This window comes from Pelophylax lessonae (assembly GCF_965119305.1).
Source record: "Pelophylax lessonae genome assembly, chromosome: 2".
Lineage (NCBI taxonomy): Eukaryota > Metazoa > Chordata > Amphibia > Anura > Ranidae > Pelophylax > Pelophylax lessonae.
In genome coordinates, this window is record NC_138769.1 from 647,347,188 (window position 1) to 647,369,133 (window position 21,946).

Sequence of the window (21,946 nt, forward strand, 5' to 3'; positions counted from 1 at the left end):
CTCTGTGCTATGGCTGCATACAAATTGGCTGCAGCCAGAACCTCTGCAGAACCGTCATTCCTGGATGCACGCTAACTTTGTCAAGGGTCAGCCAGGGTTTTTTTTTGCATGTACTGTACATTTCAAATGTGAACAGTGGCTGGGCCAGCCATTGATTTGTACAGAGCACAGAGAGAGCTGCTGCTTTTTGCACACATGTGTGAATGGAGCATATACATCCTCTGATAAAATAACACTGAATCTGCTCCTGGCTGCTTTGTGTTCATCCATGTGAATGTAGCCTAAGGGAGCTATATCCTTAAAACTAAAATACTAATGAAAACCAAATGTCTATATGTATTTTTGCATTCGCTGTATGATAGACATAGCCATGTTCCATGATCAATAAAGCCATGTAAACACTATGTCTCCAAGGGTGTTAATCATTCATTTTCATGATGAATATACCATGTGATCAAAAATGCAAAAAGTGATTTTTGTGTAGTTCCTTAATATTTTTGATTTATAATACAGTAAGGGAAAAAAGGTCAACAGGCAGTAACTTTAGAAATGTGTAAAGGAATTACACAAGGCAAGAATGTATTTGCATTTTTCCATTTTTCTGAGGGATAAATAGTGACAGTGCAAGGCCCTGTCAGTGTGTAAAAGTAGGGAAATATGGACACCGGGTTCATACAAATGCAGTGTGCGGGACTCTAGAACAGTGTTTCTCAACCTTTATTCAGTCAAGGCACCCTTTAAAATTATAGAAAATCTCAAGGCCCCCTTTAAAATTATGGAGAGTCTCAAGGCACCCCATTTTAAAATGTAAAAAATGATTCTAATAGTTTTACATAATGCAGCAACATCCCCACGTAGGACACCCAACATTAGAGATTTTTTATTCTTCCAAAGTAAATACACTTTTACACTCTGATACTGACTAGTATTCCAATGTTTCTCTTCTTCATCAATTTTCCTCCATCAGTCAGCTAATGTGACCACAGTGCTGAGGGAGAAGGGCACAGAAGGGCCAAACAAGGATGCTGTAGAGTCAACAGACATCCTCCTTATCAATTGATGACATCATTGGTTGTTAGGATGCCAGTGTATAGAAAGTCGTAATGGTACATAATGAAAAGCCATGGCTTTGTTGGCTTTGTGTAACTAAAAGGCAGACTTGATCCATCTGCTGGCTCGTATACAATTGTTGATCGATTCATAGGCATTTTGCCAAGGCACCCCAGGGTGCCAGTGCACCCTGGTTGAAAGGCTGCTCTAGAACAGAGTGTTGAACAGAGAAAACTGTTTTTATACCTTTCTCTGGATTTTGTTGTTCCTGGATTGGGCTCTGGAGTTTGGAGATTTCAAAGTGCTTTGGGAGGGAAGAATTTTCTAACCCAGTGTCTAGGTCTTCTACTGAAGACCAGTAGGGTGTGTGTCCAGGTGCACACAGTCCTTATAATTATAGGCTTGGGCATAACTCTGGGAGACAGCTATGTGCTCCATCCACAAGATAGGCATTGGGGCCAGATGTGGGCTCATGTTAGAGGAGGTGCCCACTTTTCTTTTTTTTTTATGTGTGGGATTTCTTGCCCACAGAACTGAGAGGGTTGCGGTAGCTTCTATAGGTGCATTCTATGCATTAAGATAACAAGCTTTCTGTGTACAGCAGCCCCCTTCAGCCCCTCTAATACTTACCTGAGCCCCATCTAGATCCAGCAATGTTGCAGCAGTGTCTCGGCTGACCAGGGTTCACCTCCTCATTGGCTGAGACAGCAGAGAAGCGCCATCGGCTCCTGCTGCTGTCAATCAAAGTCAGTCAACCAATGAGAAAAGAAAGGGGGTGGGGCCAGGGCAAGCCATGGCTCTGTTTCTGAATGGACACACGGAGCTGTGACTTGGCTCCAGTGCCCCCATAGCAAGCTGCTTGCTGTGGGGGCACTCAACAGGAGGGGGGCAGAAGCACCGAAGAGGGACCCTAGAAGAGGAAGATCCGGGCTGATCTGTGCAAAACAATTTTAAAGAGCAGGTAAGTATGACATTTTTGTTTTTTTTAACTTAAAAAAAAACAAGACTTTACTATCACTGTAAGTGACATTCAAACACATATAAGTGCTTCCAGTGTTCACATACTGCTCCCCTATGCACAGTCTCTTACCAAAGAAAAGATCACAAAGTGCTTTGAATAATACCAAGGGTCTTGGCAAGCAGTTCCAGTATGATAACAGCAGAGGATATCTATCTCTTTAGCCCATACTCAAATCCACAGATAATGGCCAAATTAAAAAAAGGAGATGTCCTATAGTGCAGTACAGCTTAAAACAAGAATTTATTTAAAAAGTATTGCACGCACATGTTCAGTAGGAATAAACAAATGGTAAAGACGTATACACAGCGCTGCCATAGGGCTGACTGGCATGTGAGTTGACGTCTCAGAACAGCTCCTCACAACACGTTTCTCCTGAAAAGGCATCCTCAGAAAAGGAGAATTAATATAATTATTAGTATTTGGGATTAGAGACCCAAAGACATCATAATTAACAGTTTTGTAATAGAGTTTTAACTTTAAGATCACAACATTTAACATCCTCCCTTTACTATCAGCTGCACATACTCACTTGCAAAGATGTTCTATGTAAGTTTCAGGGGAGTGCTAGATGGCTGAGCAGCCAATCTACAAGCACCAGTACATTTGTTCAGGAAAAAGTGAACAGAGTCACATGCTTCATATACCTGAAAATAGAAGGTATTTCTCTTGTTCCCAGTTGCTAAATGGATTTTATGCAGCTCAGGAGAGCAGCAGTTAAAGTAGAACTAAGCCTTCTTAAACTTCACAGCCAAGGAAGCTGCCATCTTAGCCTCTGTTTGATCTGCAGTCAACAGGGTGCTGCAGATGTGATCAGTTATGAATGGAGTTGAGCAAACACCTGGATGTTCGGGTTCGGCAGGTTCGACCAAACGTGAAAAAAAAGTCTGGGTTTGTGAACCGGACTTAACCCGAACTTTGTGTAAATCTGTTGGTACCTCAAGCCAATAAAGATGGGACTTTTTAGGCAGGTGAAAAATAATTGAGCAGGTATAGGAAAAGTAAATAAAGTAAAATGTAATACTTAAAACATGTACAAGATAGGTACATAGGTGATGGGGTTATAGACCCTTGTGAAGAGGTGTGATAGTTGGAAGATTTGTGACATGTGGTTATGGTGACTTAAGGATGTATCTCTCTGTCATTCCATGCTTGGTGCTTGGATTTTCAGATCAGAGAGTGTCTCCTTTGCTCCAACGCGTTTCGGCTCCTATGGAGCCTTTTTCAAGGGTGTCAGTCACCAGTTCTGTAGGTTTAATACAGATGCTGTGTTAGATATTGCATATTTACACCACCTGATTTTATTCAATGTGGTGAATAATCCGAAAGTATACATACATATATTTCTTTAAATCCTTGTGTTTTGGGGTGGCTCCCTTCTAGCACAGCGAGAACCTATGCAGTCTCCTGAAAAATATATTGTGAGAATGAAATCTCCACGTTCCTCGTGGTTATATTATTCTGAAATGATCTAATTTTACTTACATATATATATATATATATATGTGTATGGGGCAGGGTGGGTCTTTAAGATCTCACCCAATGGCTGTGTGGGTCTGCTGTTGTGCCTTGATCCAATACTTTTTGAAGAGTTCTTATGCCATTCTGTAATAAGTCCCTTATACTGTTTGTATAAAGAAGTATAAATATGTATCGTTTGAAAAAACGGGGGCTCTCTGAATCGCTTCAAAAGGTTGCCATAATATATATGTAATTTACCTTAGGTTTCAGTTTGGAACGGTTCTAGGTAAGGACCAGAGGTTTCCTTTCGATTTGTTGCCGCAAAGTTTGCACCTTGACAGAGAAATCTCCGGTTAGTGCTGGGCTGCAATTGCATCGCTGCTTGTTGTGTGATAGAAAAGATAGTAAACTTACAATAGTCTTCAGGGATCACCGCTCTCCGTCCTCTCTCCTTCCTGTCTGAGATGGGAGTGAGAGAGTCGGTGATTCCGGCCCTTTTTGTCAGAGACGCGCATGCGCCGTAGGCGCCGCACGTCTGATCCTGATCTTACACAGCTGGTGTGTGTTCCTGGTAACCCGAACTTTGCCCCGATCCCGAAACCCATTAAAGTCAATGGAGACCCGAACTTTTGAGCACTAAAATGCCTCTAAAACAAACATGGAAAGGGCTAGAGGGCTGCAAATGACAGCAAAATCATCTTAAGAGCATGGCAGGTGCTCTGCAAACAAATGTGGATAGGGAAATAACTTAAAATAACATAAAAAACAGAAAAATAAAAAATATTCATCTTGAATGATGTAGGAGGAGGACGAGGCCCATATTGAGTAGGAATACAAAGAATCACTCATCTAAGCAGGGCTAGGTGTTAAAAGGCTAACATCCCTAGAAAAATGTTGAAAAGAAGAACCCCCCTAAAGTGAATGGGACTTTTGAGGCCGAAAAAACACCAGATAATAGATTAAAATATGTATTTATTAAATAGAGCTAAAATCAACTGCATAGAAAAAATACCAAATATGCAATACAGACACATATCACGATAAAATACTTGTCAAATCAGACAAGAATAGGGTGAAGCACAAACTTCTATAGGACACCCATTACACTGCTTATCATTTATTTATAAAGCATTAATGCCTTTACATGAGCCAGCTATTCACCATTTTCAAAGAATTCTTTAAATGTCTAAGGAGCACCCAGTGTCCAGTAGATGTAAATATAAAAAAGTTTTTGAGAGAACAGATGATAGGATAAAGCCAACAAGTTTTGGGAGACAAAAGGACCTCCCTTCCTCAGGGCTGCTGATGAATGTTATTGGGAAAGGATCCGGAGATGGTCTGTCTGACACGTATGGATCAGATCAATGATTGTCCTAATGCCGACTGTAGCTATCACATACCTGACGGCTGAGCCAGATGTGCAGATGGAAGGCCTCTCGTACAACCCCCTGCTCGGGGACCACCGATGTTGAGACAGTGACCACAAGAGCGTGGTGGTGTAAGGGTGCCCGGAATGTCCTTCAGATGGTGGAGTATCACCAGGGTAAACCAGAAGGTAACAGCAGGTAGGCAGAACCTGCAGACTTCAAGCTGGAGGCAGCAAGCAGCAAGCAGGTGCATGCAGAGCGGAAGATACTGAAAGTGAGGTCAGACAAGCAATGGTTGGTAACAGATGATCAATAGCAGGCTTAGGCAGAAGGCAGAGAATATCCAGGGTTCAGGCAGAGATCAGCAATGTAAGTGCAGGCAGGTGGGCAAAGACAAAATGAAAGTCCAAATACAGGCCAAGGTTGGAGAGATGCAGGTGAAGTCAAGGGCAAGCCGGGTCAAACACAGAAGAAGCTGGATCAGGTTTCAGAACTCAGGTACAGCTGCAGATCAGACAGCAAAGCCCTAGTGCAACTGTTGCACTTATATATGGTAATTTGGCGCCAACGTCTACTATTGGCGCGTTCGCGAATATTTGTGCGCTTGCGCATATTAGCATATCTAAAATGATGGGCACTTGCACTATCTGGCATGCGCATCTGCGTCCGCCTTTGGCAAATAACAGTACTGTGGCTAGCACGTTCCGGACAGTAACATCCTGCCTCTATAGCTACAGCCAGCTTTCGAACAATGCATAGAATTTATTAGGATAAAAAACATTCTGACTTTACAAACACTTTAAGGTGGGAAACAATGTGGGTTGTAGTGATCATGTCTTTGATTTGATATAAAAACAAGAACTGAAAAATAATATAAAATTTTTATTTAGATTTAGATTTCAAAGGGACACATTTTGCTCAAATTAGGAAATTTCAAAAAAAATAATTGAAAGCTTGGTGTACAGACATAGTGTACTACTGCAAAACCAATTTTACTAAACCCCTCTTTAAAATACACTTAGAAGAGCATCAAATAAGACATGTGTTGCAAATATCATCCTCCTCACCACCTTACAACGCAACTTTGGTAAACGTCACCAAGCTCCACTACTCTCCTAGACACGTATCACCGCGTGACTGGGCTTAATAAAATTGGTCTTGCGGTAGTACACTGTGAGGACTTATGAGGATGTGAGCTTGTATCCCTTCAAGTAAAAGAGAAGGAGTGGAGCCATTGATGTGGGTTGAGAGGAGATAAGCTTTTGTTTATTGTGAAAGGGGGCGCCTGTAGTTTGGGCCCTGAAAAGTCAGTGTACAGTGTGGAGTGTACAAGGTTAAGAGTTGCAGCAGCACAATTATCTACACAGAGCTACCTCAGCCAGTGCTGGGCTGGAGGGAGCTGTTCAGTGACTTTTGAGCTAAAGCAGTGTCAGGAGTCAAGTGTTCTACAGTCCTGGATCTTCTGAATTAAAGTCGAAGTTCCAGCACAGTTTCAGTACTACAGTATCTATAGGCATCAGGAAGCGCTGGTCGGCATTCAGCTGGTGTCAAGACTGCGCCAACAGACATTTTTCTTCCAAGTGTCCCAAAAGTGTACCTAGTTGAGCCAGAGGAGTATCCCACTCATTCCCTTCTCCCATCCCCTAAATACAATAAAACAAAACAAACCAAAGATGCCGGAGTGGTCAATGTCTCAGTTCTCACACCTGGGTTCACAACTCAAAAGTGTTGGAGGTGTCTCCGAAAACAATGGCAGACCCACATCAGGCACAAGGCCAGGAAAAACTGCTACATTTATATTTTACTTAGATGTGTAGGTTATCACATCTCCATGGGACTTTTTGAATGTTTTTTTGGTGCTGCACCTACACTGTATCTATTTTGTATATTTGTAATAAGAGGTGTTGTGGAATCACTTACACAGTGGTTGGCTAGTTAGCATTTTTTTCTATAAAGGCTGTCCCCGGGTTACAAACATCCGACCTACAAATGACTCCTACTTACAAACAAAGGGAAACCACAGGAAGTGAAGAGAAATCTCCCCCTAGGAAGGGAAATTCACTCCTGTATGTTCTCATGGGAAAAAGGTTTCTCCACTGAAGCTTCATCACCAATCCTTGTTTCCACAACAACCCAAAATTTTCAAACAGGAACAGAAAGTGAGATGAAATCTTCTGAACAGGGACACAAACAGCAAATGCAATGTTGCAGGGGTGTTGTTAACCCTTCCCTATGCTTTCCAAAAAACGTAAAAATGATTATTTTAGCTGGAGCTACACTTAAAAAATGTACCTGTTCTGACTTACATACAAATACATCTTAAGAACAAACCTACAGACCCTATCTTGTTTGTAACCCGGGGACCGCCTGTACTGTTTCATTGAACGCATTTTATTTTATATCTTGAAGTTCACCGATTTTGAGTTTGCGCTGATTGATATATTTTTTTCATATCTTGATTTCAACAAGGCATTTGAGACAGTTCCGCATAATGATCCAATACAAAAGTTGTACAAGCTAGGAGTTAACCCTTGGGTGGTTCAGTGGATATGCAGTTGGCTAAAGAATAGATACCAGAGTGTGGTTGTGAATGGGGTTCACTCAGACCAGAGACCAGTCACTAGTGGTGAACCACAAGGCTCTGTACTGGGTCCTGTTCTATTTAACCACTTCAAGACCGCCCGCCACAATTATACATTGCTACTTTGACATTAAATACCAGGGTTATGACAGCAGATAGCTGCCATAACCCCGGTATTTTTATACTGGGTGGGCGATCCTCTGTCTTGGGATCGCTTTTATGGGCAACGGGAGAGCTGCTCCCCCTCCCGCCAGTTCCTGATCGTTTTCCCTGCTTACCGAAGACATCGGTAGTGGGAAAAAATGATCCAGGCCTCTCCTCTCCTACGCAGGAAGTCAAGTGAGGGCAAGCTGGCCCCCACTCGACTCTCTATCCTTGGAGGACCGTTATAGGTCTCTTCCTCCCAATGGTCTTAAAGGGCCCATTTTTTTTTCATTATGAAAAAAAAAATACCTTTTTTTGTTTGCTTTTTAGTATTAATGTGAGATTTGAGGTATTTTTGACCCATACTATTTATTTCTATTACAAGGGATGTTTACATTCCTTGTAAAAGGAATAAAAGTGATAAAGAAAAAACATTTTTTAAAGGGACAGTGTAAAAATAAAAGGTAAAATAAATAAGAAAAAAAAATAAAAATAATTCAAAGCCCCCCGTCCCTCCGAGCTCGTGCTCAGAACCAAACGCATACACAAGTTGCGCCCACATATGTAAACGGTGTTCAAACTACACATGTGAGGTATTGCCGCGATCATTAGAGTGAGAGTAATAATTCTAGCCCTAGACCTTCTCTGTAACTCTAAACTGGTAACCTGTAGAAATTTTTAAATCGTTGCCTATGGAGATTTTGTAAGCACCAATGTTTGTCGCCATACCACGAGCGTGCGCAATTTTGAAGCATGACATGTTGGGTATCTATTTATTTAGTGCAATATTATCTTTCACGTTATAGAAAAAAATGGGCTAACTTTACTGTTTCGTTGGTTTTTAAATGTAGTTAAATTTATTTTTTACCAAAAAATTGCGTTTGAAATACAGCTGCGCATATACCGCGTGAAAAAAATGATTGAAACGACTGCCATTTTATTCTCCAGAGTCTTTGATAAAAAAAAAATATATATAATGCTTGGGGGTTCTAAGTCATTTTTTTAGCATAAAATAGTAATTTTAACTAGAAATAGGCCTGTTTTTTAAGTGGTTAATCTATAGTTAAGTGATATAACGAAAGGTTTGTTGGGCATGGGCAAGGTATGTCTTTTTGCTGATGATACAAAGGTGTGCAGTAGGGTTGATATCCCTGGAGGTGTCTGTAACATGGAACATGATTTGACATTGATGGAAGATCGGTCAAAGCAGTGGATACTACAGTTCAATGTTTCTAAATGTAAAAAAATGCACCTAGGGAAAAAGAAGCCCTTGGGAGAGTACATCATTGGGGGTAGTGTTGGCCAGCACTACAGAAGAAAAAGATTTGAGTGTTTATTTTAGATGATTGCAAAAATAGCAAATAGTGGGGTAGACTTACTAAAACTGGTACACTCAGAATCTGGTGCAGCTGTGCATGGTAGCCAATGAGCTTCTAAATTCAGCTTGTTCAATTAAAGTAATTGAAAAGATTTTTTTTTTTTTTAGGCCCCTTTCACACATACGGTCCGTTCAGTTCATCAGTTCAGTCACGTCAAAATGTATCAGTTTTTCACCAGTTTTTTCATCTGTTTTTCATCCGTTTTTTTATCAGTTTTTTTTACATCCACTACCAATGAAAAAACGGATGAAAACGGACCGTTTGTCCGTTTACATCCGTTTTTCATTTGATCCGTTTTTTTGACGGATGAAAAATAGGGCATTCATCCGTTCAAAAAAACAGACATTGACAGAAGCAGATGAAAATGGATGTTAACGAATGATCATCCGTTGTCATCCGTTTTTACATAGAGATGCATTGATGGCCGTTTTTCATCCATCAACGGATGGATGAAAAACGGACAAACGGACCGTATGTGTGAAAGGGGCCTAAATAACAAACATATTAGGCCCCTTTCACATGGCTCCGTTCCATCGACGGAGCCGTTCTGCTCAGCGGGCGATCAAGCCGCCGATCCCCGCTGAGCAGGTGGATGACTGCTCTGTCTCCGCTCTGTGTGCTGAGACGGAGGTGTCAGATCCCCGCTGTCCTCTATGGGGGAATCGAATGAGAACGTACCGCCTGTCCATTCTCATGCGATCTGATCCGCCAGACGGATGGAAAATAGGGCTTCCATCCGTCCTGATTTGACGGACAGGATCGGTTTGAATGTCAACGGACATGTCTCCGCTGACATCCGCTGCCCCCTAGAGAAGCATGGGGCATCCATTCCGATCCACCTGAAAAACTGACAGGCAGATTTGAACGATCCGCATGTGTGAAAGGGGCCTTATACTTACCTGCTCTGTGTAGTTGGTTTTGCACAGAGCAGCCCAGATCCTCCTCTTCTCTGGTCCCTCACCAGCTCTCCTGGCTCCTCCCTCCTGCCGAATGCCCCCACAGCATGCAGGCACGTTCCCAAACCACGGCTCTGTGTGTCCATTCACAGATGGAGCTGTGGATCAGCCCCACCTCCTCCACCTCCTGATTGGCTCACTGGCTGTGATTGACAGCAATGGCTTCTGCTGCTGCCAAAAGCCAATGAGCAGTGTGAGTCCCCAGAGAGGCAGGATTCATGTGGACATTGCAAGATCGAGAGGGGGCTCAGGTAAGTAATAGTGGTGTCTAGGGGGTTCCTGCACACAGGTTTTGTTACCTTCATGCAGAGAATGCATGAAGGTAAAACACTTGTGCCTTTACAACCACGTTATGCTTTGGCAATAAAACCTGTTTGGTTTCTATGCAGAATTGCATTATATATTGCACTCTCTAGTTTTAGTAAATAAATCCCAGTGTGACCAGGCAGTGGGACAAGTGAATAGATATATGCTGCACCCCACGCCTTGGAGCACCAATGCATTTTTATTTGAAAAAAAAAAAAAATCTTTATACATACCATTTTTGTACATGACTTTAATCCAGTTCCGTGAATGGGCCATGTAATAACATGACACTGCTCTCTGTAGCATCCAGGGTGGACTGATAGTAAATCCTATAAGGTTGTGGAGCTTCCAGGACAGGGGAGGACTGGGCCAGGGGGCAAGGGCAATTGCCCTCCGAGCCACCCTGATGCCCCGTAAAAAGGCTTCACCGCTTCTGCGACAGACATGCCTAAATGACTCCTGGTGAAGAAAAGTAAAAGTCTCCACCACTGACCTATTGAGTGCGGGATAAAGACAAGGACAGAGAGCAGGCCTCCCCCCGACCGAGCTGTCCCAGCTCCCCCCAATTGCCCCCTGCTGGCCCTTTCAGGAGCCTAGGTTTGGCCGGTGAGTAGAGAGTACCTGAAGCAGAGCTTCAGCCTGGAATGGGGGTCAGGACGAGGCTGGGAAGAGGGAGAGTGGGAAGAGGGCCGTTTCGCTGCCTCCTGAGTCGAAAGTTGTCAATCAGCTCCTGCGCCAGGATGTGAGTTGAATGATGCTGGGCTTCAGTCAGCCCAGGAGAGGAGCAGCACTGGATCACATAAAGGTGAGTCTGCAGGGAATAGCACCAGAAAGTATTGAAATCTGCCTAACTATTGCTTTTAGAGGCTGAGCAATAGAATTTATTTTTCTATCCAAGCTTTTACAGCCTGACATTACAAAATGCCTTATGTAGCAATTTTAACGATTATATATTTTTTTTATTGGAAATGCTGTACACATTTGCTTAGTATAAAGTGTAGAGTATAAAAAGACATGCTTGTTCTGGTAGTTTTAGTAAAATTGCTTGTTTATACAGTTTTTTTTACAGACATACATAATTTAAAACTAAAACTGCATCATCAGCAAGAAAACTAGAACTGGAAATACATGGCAGTGAAACGCTCTTCCTTTTAAATGATGTTTCAGATTTTTTTTTTTTTCTGTGGAAGATTTGACCACAATTTTTAAGAAAAACATATTTTCCTTCTCTATTAATATGAGACTTTCGTTACTTATCCTTACTTGACTCCAGCATGAGTATATCTCATTTTGACTTCCTTATAAAGTGCATGTTATTCTTAATTTTCAATCAGTTGTATGTCTGGTTACATGAGACATCCTCTGAGTAATTTCCTCTGAGTAAAACCACTGTACAGTTCTTACTGTTTTTGGCATTTGCCTACAGAAATTTGGTAAATGTATTGTCCTATTCTTTTACAATGGCAAAACAGCTTAATTATGTCCATTAAAAAAAATCTATTCACTTGTACCTAACATTCATGAAGTGCAGAGGGGCTATGTACATATATCCCTGTTGTTTGCATATGTGCACACTCTGGCTAGAGTGCCTATTGGCCAATTTCTATTCCTTCCTGATTGGGCACTCCTATCCCTGAGCTAGGAACTCCTCCTTACCTTCCACCTTCCCTTAATTCTACTTAGCCCCCTTCCCCCTCCCCTGAGTCCCCTCCCACACACATTTCTGCAGAATTCACAGATCAACGCTGCAGCTGATTGGTTGCATGGATCTAACGAACCATTTCCAACATTCAGTTCAGGAGAGGCCAATCGTTAGATTGATCTAGCAAAAATTGCCTTATATGGATTAAAATTTGTCTAGTCCCTGCTGAACTGAGCAACTTTTACACCATCTATGGCAAAGTGGTTGTAAAACCTTACATATACCCAGTGAAGTGACTATCCCCAGGTGATACACAGAGATAAAATAAATCTTCCTACATAAGTTGTACCTATTTATCTCACCCTCTACATCTGAGAGCAACCTCCACCACCACCACCACCTTTACACAGAACACAGGAACAGGTGTCAAGAAAACTTGTCAGAAGTGACTCATGCAGATAGCAGAAGAATAAAGCAGCAGACAGAAATCACACATTGTTCTGTGGACTGAAACAAGTACACACTAGAGAAGGATATGCTTTGTTCATATTTCATGTCTGAGGTTTAGCACCACTTTAAAGTTGTTGTAAACCCTCACATATACCCAGTGAAGTGACTAGCCACAGGTGATACACAGAGATCAAACACATCCCCCTACACAAGTTGTACCTGTTTACCAGTGGTATTCTCTTCTCTACATCCATTCAAAATGCTGCATTTATTTAAAGCTTGTCTGAAAGCTCAGGGAAAAATGGGTCAGAGATCTGAAGTTACACTATGCAGAGCTCAGTGAGGAGAGATCAGAAACCTGATTGGAGGAAAGAAACACACCCCTTCACACAGAACACAGGAACAAAGCTAAGGCTGTCAATCTGTTGGAGGTCCCTCCCTGTCACCATTTTTCTCTTGGTGTCAGGATAACTTGTCAGAAGTGATTCATGCAGATAGCAGAGGAATGAAGCAGCAGGCAGAAATGACACTGATTTACTAAAGGCAAATAGACTGTACACTTTGCAAAGTGCAGTTGCCCTCTGCAAGTGCAGTTGCACCAGAGCTTAGTAAATGAGGTAAGGCTTCACTTTGCAAAGAATGATCATGTGCGAGGAAAATACAATTAAAAATAAACAGCATTTTTGCTTGAACATGATTGAATGGTGGAAGTCAGCAGAGTTTCTGCTCATTTACCAAGCTCTGGAGCAACTGCACTTTGCAAAATGTACAGTATTTTTCCCTTTAGAGAATCAACCTCATAGTGCTCTTAATTGAGACAAGCACACAATATAGAGGGATATGCTTTGTTCATATTTCATGTCTGAGGTTTACAACCACTTTAAGTTAAGCATTTGGTCTTTAGATACATTTATAAAGCGTGGGTTTCTGTCCTCCATGATAACTCAAGTTATCCTTCCAACACTATGATTATGTGATCAAGGAATGGTCAGAGTTTACCTTTCCTTGACATGAGACTTATAAGAGGATTTGATTAGATTGTATAAGGGCCAGTTCACACCAGAACATGGGGTACTATGCAATCCCATTGTAGTGAGTTTCCTAAAATAGTGCATGTACAACTTTTGGTGAGGTGTAGTGTGATTTCAGCCCCTTCAAAATGAATGAAGGCTGAAATTGCACCACACAGAACTGCATGCGAATCGCACAGGAATGCATAGCACATTACTGTGCAATTCCCAATGTGAACCGCCCTAAATACATAAATTGTCCATAAAGTGAACTTGGTATAAAGTTGTTCATTTTAAAATCATTAGAAATGACAAAGAGGCACTCTTTGCATCTGGAGAAAAAGAGGTTTAATCTTTACATACAGAAAGGCTTCTTTCCAATAAGAAGCATAAAATGTGGACTAGACTTCCAATCTTCAGTTTTATCTAGCTAAGAAGATTGCTAAAACTTTTTTTATATTTTTCTAAATGCAAAGATTATAGCTGGCTATTCAGAAATTACATTATAGATTGTTGATTCAGGATATAGCTAAATTTCTTGGGGGATCATGAAGGTATGTTTACCTGTTTTCAAACAAAAGGTTTATAGTTCTGTATATGCAGGTTTTTTTTTTTTCTTTTTTGCTATTAGCTAAATTCACAAGACTTTTGCCTTTTTTAAAAATGGATAAACTATGTAACAATTTCACAAGGGTACAGAGATAAGTTACCAAAAAGATGTATATGGATCTGGGATTGTTCAATGGGTATAATGGTGCCAATATCCCTAGCAAAAAGAGTATATAGGATAGAAAGAGTAAAGGACTTTTATAAAACTGGAAAGAGTCATAAACTACATACAGTATAATAACAGTTAATAGTTTTTATTTAAACAGTCATAAAATAGTACATAATCAAGCCCAGTTCAACAAGACCCAAACCACCATGCTCGTTGTTTGTCTATTATTCTGAGTAATGAGAACACTGTCTTCTAAAACACTATTCATAGCATAATCACAACATTATTGGAGAAGAATGAGCACTCGACGCATTTTGATGATTTTCAAATTCTTCAGAAATTAATTGTGGGTAAACAGTCTGAAGTATACAATACAAAAAGAATGCATAAATAATTAAAAATATAAATACTATCTACAAAATAAAAACGTAAGTACAAATGTCATAGTTTATCATGTGCACTTACAGACATAATGAAAACCATCCATATACAATCATGTGAAGATCAGCTTTTACAAGGGGGGAACACGAGGATTGCCAGGAACCACAGGAAAACACCAACCCAAAAATCAAATATTAGATCTGCGATGGACACTTTCACTCCTTATAAGTTTAAAAGAAATGAACACCTTTCTGATGCTCATTTACAGAATAGATGTGTGACTTTAATTTGTTGGTTACTTAAACTAAGAATTGGTCCATATAAGAAAAATAAAAGCTGATACTAGTGACAGACTGCATCATACACTATATCACCAAAAGTATTGGGACGCCTGCCTTTACATGCACATGAACTTTAATGACATCCCAATCTGAGTCCGTAGGGTTCAATGTTGAGTTAGCCCACCCTTTGCAGCTATAACAGCTTCAGATCTTCTTAGGAAGGCTGTCAACAAGGTTTAGGAGTGTCTATGGGAATGTTTGACCATTCTTCCAGAAGCGCATTTGTAAGGTCAGGCACTAATGTGGATGAGAAGGCCTGGGTCGCAGTCTCCACTCTAATTCATCCCAAATCTGTTCTATTGGGTTGAAGTCAGGACTACTCTGTGCAGGGCAGTCAAGTTCCTCCACCCCAAACTCGCTCATCAATGTCTTTACAGTATGGACCTTGTTTGTGCACTGGTGCGCAGTCATATTAGAACAGGAAGGGGCAACCCCCAAACTGTTCCCACAAAGTTGGGAGCATGAAATTGTCCAAAATGTCTTGGTATGCTGACGCCTTAAGAGTTCCCTTCACTGGAACTAAGGGGCCAAGCCCAACCCCTGAGAAACAAACCCACACCATAATCCCCCCTCCACCAAATGATTTGAACCAGTGCACAAAGCAAGGTCCATAAAGACATGGATGAGCATGTTTGGGCTGGAGGAATGTGACTGGTCTGCACAGAGTCCTGACCTCAAACCAATAGAACACCTTTGGGATGAATTAGAGTGAAAAAACGGTGAACCAGGCCTTCTGGTCCACATCAGTGCCTAACCTCACAAATGCGCTTCTGGAAAAATGGTCAAACATTCCCATAGACACAATCAAAAACCTTGTGGACAGTTTTCCACAAAGAGTTGAAGCTGTAATTATAGCTGCAAAGGGTGGGCCAACTCAATATTAAACCCTATGGACTAAGACTGGGATGCCAATAAAGTTCATATGTGTGTAAAGGCAGATGCCCCAATACTTTATTGTGTATTAAAAAAAAGCACAGCTCATGATACAGCAACCACATATACAGCATCTACACCGCATCATTTGAAAGAGGAGTTTCGGCCACCTGTCAAAAAATAAAAGTCAGCAGCTAAAACAAAAAAAACAGGACCTGTCAATGTCCCAGAAGACTTCAGGGAGGAAGGAGAACTTCCTCCATTGCTGAGCGCAACGGAAGTTGGAAGCAGATACCTGTCGAAATCTGGTACCTTCTCTCTAAACCCCCCCCCCCCCCCCCGTGCCTCAAAAGTGCCAATTGTGCAAGAGCAAGACGAGCCGGAGAGGAGTCCTTGAAGAGGAACTTCCACTTTTGGGTGGAGTTCTGCTTTAAATAACTTACAAAATGTACTGATAAAATAATATTAAACTAAAATCCATATACTGTATAAATATAATAAAGACTTCATAAACACTCCAAGGCCAATCAAATCATTAAACAAGAACATAAGTCCTTTTTTTTTTTTTTTTTTTTTTAAGTCCTTTTATAACACAATATGCAAAATGTATTGGTATACAAGTGTTAAAAATTCCGTAACCAAATATCAAATAATAAAAGTTTATATAAACAGTGATATAAAAATATCAATATAGGGTTGGGCATGGATGTGCCCAGTGTAGATCCCCTTTTTAGCCACAAGATTTGATAGATAACCACTTGGATTAATAGGCAATGTAGGTTCAATAGGAGCTGCCAAAAGCCCCCATATTTAAGACAGTAGTGATTGGCAGGGTCACTTAGACCCCACAAGCAGTGGTTTACTTGGGGTAAAGAGTTAGACAGTTTTGTCAGGGATCTAAATTGGCACATCATGTGTCCGAGGAGCAGAGTACAGCAAGATGTTTGCTGTAAGGCTTTATCGCTGAGAGCTTCCCCTTAGGGGGAAGCAGGGGAGGAAAGATGCAGGACTTTTGGGACATCCCCTATGTAGAGAGGAAGGACCAGTGGCGGCTGGTGCTCAAAATTGTTTTTGGGGGGGGGGGGCGCAAACAGAAAAATGTAATAGGCATTGATTTGCGGCAAAAAACGCTGTAAAAAATTGCGTGACTTTGAGGTCAAAAAAGTGTGAAAGGGGCCTTCAGTAATCAAGGTATAGTGTGCCCCCTTTCAATGCAGAGAGACCAGCGTGCCCCCTTCAATGCAGAGATCATCGTGCCCCCTTCAATGCAGAGATCATCGTGCCTCCTTTCAATGCAGAGATGCCAGCATGCCCTCTTTCAATGCACAGAGACCAGCGTGCCCCCTTTCAATGCACAGAGACTAGCGTGCCCCCTTTCAATGCACAGAGACCAGCGTTCCCCCTTTCAATGCACAGAGATTCCAGCGTGTCCCCTTTCAATGCACAGAGATGCCAGCATGCCCCCTTTCAATGCAGAGATGCCAGCGTGCCCCCTTTCAATGCAGAGATGCCAGAGGGCCCCCTATCAATGCAGAGATACCAGCGTAAGCGTGTAACCCCGCGCGAGACCAGTGCACTTACCTCAGCAATCACAGCTCTATGTAGCTGCAGGTGCTATATATATATATATATATATATATATATATATATATATATATATACATATATATACTTCTCACGATCCTCTAGCTTGTATACTGCAGCAGAAGCCCACAGCATCCCTAACAGACAAAGTTTGCTAAGTTTGGGACCCCCTTCAGCCTTGGTGCAGCCAGCATAGGCGGCTCTGCAGAGAAAGGCATGAAATGGAGTGGGGGGTCGGAAAGTGTGACTTACCCATGTTCTCCTCTCTGTGTCTTCTTCCCCTTGCTCTGCTTTGTGTCATGGCTGCCCCGGCGGGATGGTGTGGATGGAGGATAGTTCTCTGGAGTAACCCGGACAGCCTGACAAGCTCTGCAGCGCTCCTACCCAAGTCTCCATCATACCAGGACTTTGCCCCCACCAGATCAGAATTCTTGCCTTATCCACAAGCTCAGGAAGTCCCCAAACCTCAGCTAGCTTAGAACACTTGCCTTCTTCCACCAGATCAGAACCTCTTCCTGTCTACACTAAATCAGAACCTACCCAGGAACTCCACCATGTCCTCAAGCCTCCCCCAGACCAGGACTTCGCTTCCACCAGATCAGAATGTTCCCATGTCATACCCCACCAGCTCAGAAAGTCCCCCAAACCAAAGCCAGCTCAGAACCCTGGCCTTCTTCCACCAAATCAGAACCTTTGCCTGTTTACATTAGATCAGAACCTACCAAAGCGTCCATCAGACCAGGGCTTTGATTCCACCAGATCACAATGTCCCAACCTCGACAGGATCAGGACTCCTGCCTTATCCACCAGCCCAGAAAGTCCCCAAACCTCAGGAAGCTCCTAACCCCTGCCTTCTTCCATAAGATCAGAACCTTTGCCTGTCTACACCAAATCAGAACCTAGCCAGGAACACAACCATGTCCTCCAGTCTCCCCCAGACCAGGACTTTGCTTCTACCAGCTCAGAACATACCCCATCCCGATCCTGAGCTCCCATCCCAGGCTCTCCCCAGCCCCTCTCCTGGAGGGTTCTCTCCATCATGGACACATGGGCCGGTATACCCCCCATCCTCCTTACCTGGCTGTGCCCCGCTCTCCTCCAGCTGATCTCTTCCTCTGGCGGTTCCGATCCAGTCATCAATCCCAGCTGGGCTCTGTCAGTCCATGCTCACAATGGCTCCCTCCCCGCCGCCGTGTCACACCCGACCAGCGGCGGCTCGCGGCTCGCGGCTTCAGTTCCCCGGCATGGCGGCGCCTTCTCGAGTCCTCCTCAGTCCTTTTCGGCTCCCGCCTCCTCTCCAGCCAATGGCATGGGGTTTGCCTTTTGGCCATTCAGGAAGCGTGTATAAGACCCGCTTCCTAAATTGGCCAGGAGGAGGATCCGTGTGACAATAGCGAATTTTCATTCGCTATTGTCACAAAATGGGTGGGCTCGGGGCACACTGCTCTGCGCCCCGGGTCTACCCTTGGCTGAAGCCTATTAGAGCCTCTGGCTCTAATCAGGTGATGTAAAAAAAAAAAGCCCATTGAACTCCATGCGTCCGACGCCCCGCATGTAGATTAGGGGGCCGGATGCATGGATAGGGGGGACTGCGCCCCTTCGCCCCCAATACACCGGCCGCCACTGGGAAGGACTCTGTAAAGGTATGGGCTTATTCCCCCACTCATTCTCTCTTTCTCCTCATTTATCAAAAGCTCTGTTTGCATCAAAGGATTGTGCCATCGCCTAGGCTAGGCTGTCTGAAGCATGTGAATATGGAATTGGCAGGTTGTTCAAGTATTGAAAAAGCTTTCTGTGTCCTGACTTCTCCTTCTTCTAACATATTGACAGTCTGAATGTAATTTGTTTGTGTCACCGTAGCCTGCTGTCTAAAGGCCCATACACACTATAAGATTTTCTGAAGACTTTTTCCTTCAGATTTACCTTTTCTATGTAGTGCAAGGGCCTGCCAGATTGCATACAAATTGAAAGTGTTTAGGTTTGACCTCATATTATATGGTATTTGGAAAGTTTAAAGGAAAAATTCTTCAGAAAATCTTATAGTGTGTATGGCCCATAACTCATTACTGTAAGGCATGTAATGGGTATGTGCAGGGCTTTTTTTTAGCAGGAATGCGGGAGAACGATGTTCCGGGACCTCCAGCACTGAATGTATAAATCGCAAAGGATGCTGGGGTGTGCTGGAGGGTCAACACGGGAATCTATTGCTGCTGGGGGGTCCTATGTTGCTGGAAGGAATCTACCATTGAGGGAGAGGTGTACTGATGCTGACTGCTGGAGTGTCTATTGATGCTGACTGCTGGAGGGTATATTGATGCTGGCTTTGGGGGAGATCTGTTGTTGCTGCTGGGGGTCTACTGTTGCTTGGATGGCATTTTGTTGCAGAAGGGTCCATTGTTGCTGGAGAGGGATCTATTGTTGTGGGGAGGATCAGTTGGTGGAGGGGGGACTATTGATGTTGGGGGGGTCTATTGTTGCTAAGGAGGCACTTTTGTTGCAAGGGGTCTATTATCGCTGTCAGCAGGGGTCTATTTTACTGCCTTTCTTGTTATCATTAACAAATTCCTAAAAAATTAACTAACACCACAAAATGGTACTTGATCCTGTATTCTCTAAAAGGGGCGGTAGGGGGTGGGACCAAGGGACAGTGATCTGAGGTGGGTGGGGGGGGGGGAGACAAGGGTTGACTCAGAAGGGGGGAGTTCCTGCACCTATTCTCTGAGAAACAAATCCCTGGGTATGATGAAATGTAGATGGAGAATACTGCTCAGACCAGACTGGGTGTGTCTCTAAAGGGGTGAGCTTATGCAAAGTGTTGCTACAAAACATAGACCAAAGTGCCAGGGTGTCCTGAGGAGCCTTGAGCCCAGAGGATATTACTGTGTTCACTTATTTCTCCAGTCATGAATGGGTTAAGAAACCATGCAGCCCAGCATATGGCACCCCACAACAAAAGCATTAATGAATGTGCTCCCAGTGCATTGTATTATCTAAAATTGAAAAGAATAAAAAAAAACTTAGGGAATAACTGGATTCAGAATCTAGTATTTGTCTCACGGGGGTTTGTATGACTGTGTGTAAAAGACCCTACTTGTCACATGGTGTTTCCATGTCTTCATCAGGACACAGGGACGAGCATTAACTCTCCCAATCCAAGTGCACACAGGTCCTTGACAACATTTTCACGAATGTGCAGAAGAAGTAGAAACCAAATCTTCGAAGATGATACCACTGGTTTGCCTAACTTTTGGTTCCCTACCTGGAGAGTAAAGAACTGTTGTACAAACATCAACCAAAATAATGGATGGGGGATGAAAATTATACACAAAAACAAAAATATGAAAATAAAAACTGGCAACAATGACATAGGAACAGAAATATAAAAAAATTTGAAAATAAAAAATAGGAGAAAAAGATTGATGTGCTTATGTATTATTTTCAAATGGCTGTCCATAAAAATCCAAATTTTTCTATCCAAAAAACAAATTCTGCATTTAATAGTGAGGGGATCTGTAATTTCTCCTGAACATGTACACTATATTACCAAAAGTATTGGGACACCTGCCTTTACATGCAAATGAACGTTAATGGCATCCCAGTCTTAGTCCGTAGAGTTCAATATTGAGTTAGCCCATCTTTTACACATATAACAGCTTCATCTCTTCTGGGAAGGCTGTCCACAAGGTTTAGGAGTTTGTCAATGGGAATGTTGACCATTCTTCCAGAAGCGCATTTGTGAGATCAGGAACTGGTACTGGATGAGAAGGACTGGCTCGCAGTCTCCGCTCTAATTCATCGCAAGGCTGTTCTGTTGGGTTTAGGTCAGGACTCTTTGCAGGCCAGCCAAGTTCCATGTATTTATGGACCTTGCTTTGTGTACTGTCCAAATCATTTTGTGTAGGAGGGATGGATCATGGTGTGGGGATGTTTTTCAGGGGCTGGGCTTGGTCCCTTAGTTCCAATGAAAAGACAACTTAAGGCATCAGCATTTCAAGACATTTTGGACAATTTCATGCTCCCAACTTTGTGGGAACATTTTGGGGATGGCCCCTTCCTGTTCCAAAATGATTGCACACTGTTACCCGAAAGATATGAGATTTAATTTACCTCAGACAATATTTGGGTTAAAAATGAGAGTTCTTTGACTATGAATGAAAGCTTCAAAACAGAAATTATTTTATTGGTATATAGCTTGAAAGCCCAAAATTAATTTTCAACAATCTATCTATAGTACATACAACAAAATGGAAAATATTCCTAGTTTCACTTAACAAATATAGAGTATACACGGATGTGACGTGATCTATTCACCTAGTTTCATTGGCTCCAGGAAGTCTGGCTTACAGGTTGATACTATTTGGCATATCAACAGGCCCCCTCCCGGCTAGCAGACAACTCGTCATTCAAACAGACTTGTTGAATGGGATTCATTTTATGTGTTTAAATGTGAATAGCTGGCTGGCCTTTCAAATGGACTTGTTAAACTGGATTCCTACTACTGACGGTTTGTCTGTGTTACACAACTTACAAATCTACCCATCATCTAGCAAATATGAGTTTTGTAAGCCGGAAGGGGGCCTGTTGATATGCCAAATAGTATCAACCTGTAAGCCAGACTTCCTGGAGCCAATGAAACTAGGTGAATAGATCACGTCACATCCGCCCTTATTTCAATCCTCCATATC